The sequence below is a fragment of the Magnolia sinica genome, chromosome 13, assembly GCF_029962835.1.
Source record: "Magnolia sinica isolate HGM2019 chromosome 13, MsV1, whole genome shotgun sequence".
Taxonomy (NCBI): Eukaryota; Viridiplantae; Streptophyta; class Magnoliopsida; order Magnoliales; family Magnoliaceae; genus Magnolia; species Magnolia sinica.
Window position 1 is genome coordinate 22,801,866 of NC_080585.1, and position 6,000 is coordinate 22,807,865.

Here is a 6,000-nt window from a genome sequence, read left to right on the forward strand (position 1 = left end):
GTAGATCCGGGCCCTCTCCACAATCTGCTCAAATGTCGGAAACATGTGTTCGACTACATGGCTCCTAAGGGCAGGACATAAACCGTTCTCAAAACGGCGGGCCTTTCGCCCCTCATCATCAATAAGGTATGTCGCGAATCTCGACAGCGTGACGAAACGTGCTTCATACTGAGACACAGTCATGTTCTCTTGGACCAGAGTCTCAAACTCTAATGCGCGCTGCTGTCGCACATGCTCGGGAAAGAACTTTCGGTTAAACCAGTCTACAAAATCCTCCCAGGTCCACTTGAAATCGGCCGCTACCGATCAGGCTACAGATGCCCACCAATGCTGAGCCTCACCCTGGAGAAGAAATACGGCTAATGGGACTCGCTGCTGGGTCGTACATCTCATGGTGTCGAATATCTTCTCCACCTTGAAGCACTATATCTCTGCTATAGTAGGGTCTAGCTTGCCCCGGGAAACATGGGGGATCGTGCTATCGAAAGTCCTTGAGAAGGGCGCTCGCACGCTCATGCTCTGCCTTGGGCATAATAGTGGGACGCCCGCTCTACCCTCAAGAATAGTGGTCATCACCGTAGCATCTACGCAGCCTGGCGACACTCACAGTGCACGGTCGGATTCGCACCGGTCTCGAGTATGAGTGGCATCCTCAAGTGAAAAGTAGGAATATCCGGTGGTGGAGCGGGAGTCACAGGTGGTAGAGTCAGAGTTGCAGGTGGTGGAGCGGGATTCACTCGGGTCGCTCTCCTAGGCGGCATGTCCTAAAGGAAGGAACAAGGGCCTATCGGCCTTGAGAATTCTTGAAGGCATAAATGTTAAAGGGTCTATACCAGAAATCGCTATGTTATTCGGACTCGAGACCTATTTGATGTGATCCTTATGTATTCCCAAGTTATGCTCCGATACTAACTTCGTCACTCCCCAAACTCGTAAAACGGGCTCATAAAATTTTCGATTGCCGAATCCAACGCCAACCTCCGTAGTGCTCCATTCTCGGCTCCCGCATTCATATGCCAAATTTCAATCCTGGGATCCTACAAGAAGGATTTTCGATGAATTTTTGTAATGGAACATAACCAAGTCACAAAACAACATCACCACATATCCATTATATCAAAAGCTTTAAGTACAGTGCATAAAGGGGAATACAAGATGATCAAAACTCCAAAATGATCTGATGTGCGCTCCTGCCTCAACGCTGCTGCTGTCCAACAACACCTGTACGTAACGGTCGTGCATAAGCTTGCAAAAGCTTAGAGAGTGGTATAAGTGTGTGCGCAAGGCAAGTGTCAAGTATACAATATCAGAGTAATGCGAAAATATGCGGTAAGTCCATGAATGTTATCAACTATACCAAAGCTATGTGATGCAAGGCATGAATGCTACCGACCATACCATGTGATGTTTTATTTAAACCACACGATTTAAATGATATTTAAACTCGCAAGTATACGAATTAGATGTAGATACGGTACGTATTACGAGATCGTTCCCACGAGGACGGTCGTCACAATTCAAATCTATGACTCTCCTTAACTAATCCAACAGATAATGGAATGAACTACTAAGCACAATTTTAGGGGAAAAAAAATAATTAAGAACAGGGAAGAAAATTCAATCAGAAAGAGAGCACTAGGACTTTCGAATCCACCCCTAATTATCCTAACCCTTGTTTTGTCTGTTGATTCACCTTGATCTAGATTGATACCACTTAAATAGAGAAAGCACAATCTGTGTCCTTAATCGGGCATACAGACTGTCTAATTCCTTTAAGCAATGCCATGAATGACATATCCCATATCCTTGGTCGGGCATAAGGGATGTACAATTCATTAAAGCATCCTGTTTCTTCCTCTATAGGAAACCTGTTCTTTCTCAGACACAAGCACCCATAATAAGCATCCAAACAACATCCATATATATACTTTGGTCAAGTTCATAGATGGAGAAGTATAGAATTTAAACCCATAAAGCCCACTTAAAGAAAGAAACAAATTAATTGAAATTCAAAGTAAATCAACCAATACAAGAGCTAATCAAATTAGGGCTTCATCTCAGCCCTAGCTGAGAGATTAGTGACCCATAAAATCCATAAAAAAATATTAAATAAAATTCATTAAAAAACGTCAAACCAAACAATCTCTCTCTCTTCTTTCTTCTCTTTCTTCTCTTTCTTCTCTTTCTTCTCTCCCTTGCTCCAGATCCTACCTGGTTCTGAATGCCCTTCCCACGTCCAAAACTCTCCTTTTATAGCTGCTGGGTCGGGATCGGTGGGCGAGTCGTAGAAGGACTCGGAGTACAAATTTTCGCAGTCGTTTCAGACGCATAAAAGCCCATCTTTCCTTGCTCGGTTTTAAATAAATACCGTCCCTTAGGACGTTTTCCAGTCTTCTGCATGATGGACGGATCAGATCTTCCATCTGATCAAGTATAGTGGGCCACAACTGCTGCAAAAATCGGACAGCGTCCGGCGTGCGAAAACAGGGCATGCGAAGTTCTTCCGCTGTGATGCTGGTGGGACCCATTTTCCCGTTATTTTGGGAAATCTAATCCATCCATTGGATAGAGGATGAGATTTCGACCGCATATGGGTGGTTTTGAATTTGCGTGGACCCGGTCCATTGTAGCAATCATGCTGTTTTCATTCTGGACGTCATGGGGCAGCTTATTTTTGTCCTCTGTACCGAACACGTGTGCACGTATGGGTACAAAATGTAAACGTGGTTTTGTAGTTGTCAAAACCCTCTACATGATGAACGGCTTGGATCAGACGTACGTGCCACCGGTGGGGCCCACAGCGGTCCGTAAAAACGGACTTTCCGTCCGTTACACGCGCCAGAAACGGAGATTTCCGTTTTTGAAAAAGAAGTCGGGTCAGCAGCGCTGACCGACTTAGGTCTGTTCGGTGCTCAAGCAGTGCACATGTGCACTATGTACACACGCTATACATATGGGGTCCACTGTGATGCTTTCGAGAAATCCAATCCGTCCATCCTATTTCTAATCTTCTTTAAACCGTTTAAATCAAATTTGAAGTATATCCAGATTGTAGGTGGGCCTAAAATTGGAGATTAATGGGCTGATGTGTCCATTGACCCACTTCTCGAGATATCGAATGGTTGAAATTTAATATGTACGGTTTGTTTATGGCCTCCAGGCTATGCATGAAGTTTTGAACTGATCGGATGGCGGGAACCATGTGATCTTGCATTCTGAACCCTTTTCGGGCCTCTTTATCGTGCTTTCCTCAGATCCCAGGCGTGTAAAATCTTCACTATTAGTTTTCTGGAGTCCATCCCATACTCTGGAGACTTTGGATCATAAAATCCATCTTTTAACATCAATTCCAATACACACTCCTGATTTCATCCTGTAATAAAAACACGAGTAAAACACTCCATTAAGCCTCATCATGTACGTCAATTTAGGCAATTACTGGGTCTGATATGCAATATTTGACCCTGATCACACGTAGGATGAACGGAAGGAATATTTAATCCTTTGGGCTGCACCAAACTCGAGCAAAAGCATCCATTCCTAACTGAAATTTCAAGAGGAATCTAATGGGTGGAGTGGATTTCCTCACTGACGTCGATCACGGGCCCCACTGACCCACTGACTCCACCTGCATAATTCATTACGCAACGCACGTTCAGAAATTGGCCAGTTTTTACGGGCTGTAGTGCAATCATAGACATGGCCAGATCCATGATCCGGACCATCCACAAGCTGCAGAAGGTGGGGCTCACCCCATCCATGAAGACGGAACCAACGTTAGGACGATCATTCGTCCCAAACTATCATCCAAACGCAAGACTGTTTGCGTTCTCGCTGCGTAAGGTGAGAAAGACTGTTGCTGCGTAAACACTCCACCGCCCTTCTCCACTCTAACCGACTTACCTCTTATCTATAAATTGAGAGAGAAAGGAGAGAAGGAGATTAGCCATGCAGTAATCCCGTGCATACCACGCACTCATGTGGGTAACTCCTATCGGTGAGTCCCATAAATAATTCGCCCAATGGCATATGCTATGATCGATACTCCTCATGCCAAGCATACATATGATGCAAATGGGTATGAATCATAGAATTATATTAAGCATGTTATAAAGTGATGAACTATCAACAAGTATGAGCCTATTAATGGGCCTTAAGGAGAGTTACAATACGGACATTTAACCAACATTGTACTTACAATGTGGACGTCAAACCATCATTGCTCCCAAGGCATAGCTTGTCATAAACATTATTACATAACCATGGTGGAATCACACATTGCAATGGGCCTTATGTACATCTCATTGAACCTCGACCCATGGGCATCAGATACATCAAATGGGCCTTATAACATGGGGCTTATATATATCTAGGTGGACCTCAACAAATGGGTCATAACTACATCGAGATGGGCCTAATCATATGGGCCTCATATATATACCATGTGGGCCTCAACAATGGGCCACAAATACATCAAGATGGGCCTAATGATGTTTTATTTAAACCAACATGATTTAAATGATTTTTAAACTCGCAAGTATACGAATCAGATGTAGATACGGTACGTATTACGAGATCGTTCCCACGAGGACTGGTCGTCACAATTCAAATCTATGATTCTCCTTAACTAATCCAACAAATAATGGAATGAATTACTAAGCACAATTTTATGAAAAATAATTAATTAAGAACAGGGAAGAAAATTCAATCAGAGAGAGAGCACTAGGACTTTCGAATCCACCCCTAATTATCCTAACCCTTGTTTTGTCTGTTGATTCACCTTGATCTAGATTGATACCACTTAAATAGAGAAAGCACAATCTGTGTCCTTAATCGGGCATACAGACTGTCTAATTCCTTTAAGCAATGCCATGAATGACATATCCCATATCCTTGGTCGGGCATAAGGGATGTACAATTCATTAAAGCATCCTGTTTCTTCCTCTATAGGAAACCTGTTCTTGATCAGACACAAGCACCTATAATAAGCATCCAAACAACATCCATATATATACTTTTGTCAAGTTCATAGATGGAGAAGTATAGAATTTAAACCCATAAAGCCCACTTAAAGAAAGAAACAAATTAATTGAAATTCAAAGTAAATCAACCAATACAAGAGCTAATCAAATTAGGGGCTTCATCTCAGCCCTAGCTGAGAGATTAGTGACCCATAAAATCCATGAAAAATATTAAATAAAATTCATAAAAATTAAACACCAAACCAATCGATCTCTCTCTTCTTTCTTCTCTTTCTTCTCTTTCTTCTCTTCCTTGCTCCAGATCTGGAATCCCCTGGTTCTCAATGACTTTCCCACGTCCAAAACTCCCCTTCTATAGCTGCTGGATGGCTGGGGTCGGTGGCAGAGTCGTAGAAGGACTCGAAGTGCAATTTTTCGCAGCCGTGATCGGTGGGCCCCACAGAGGCATTTTCTGAAAAATCTACCCCGTCCATTGGATTCAGGACGAAATTTCAGTCAAGAATAGGTGGTTTTGAAGGTCCATTAGTGCGGCCCAGAGAAGAAAATACAAAAAGATCAGTTTTGAACGTCCCGGGGCAGTCTACTTTTGGCCTCTGCACCGCACACGTGTGTACGCATGGGCGAGGAATATCAACATGGTTTTGAAGCTCTCGACGCCCTCTACACGATGGACGGATCAGATCTTCCATCTGATCGAAGATGGTGGGCCACAACCGCCCGGAAGTCGGCTCTTCGCGGACGTGCGTAAGCCTTCGCAATTCCTGCGCAGTGCTGCTCGGTGGGCCCCACATACGCTTTTTCGGGGAAATCCACCCCGTCCATTGGATAGAGGACGAAATTTCATTCAAAGATGGATGGTTTTGAACTTGCGTGGACGCGGCCCAAAGAAGGAATCATGCTGTTTTCATTCTGGACGTCATGGGGCAGCTTGCTTGTGTCCTCTGTACCGCACACGTGTGTCCGCATGGGAGTGGAATATCAGCATGGTTTTGTAGTTCTCGAACCCATCTACACGATG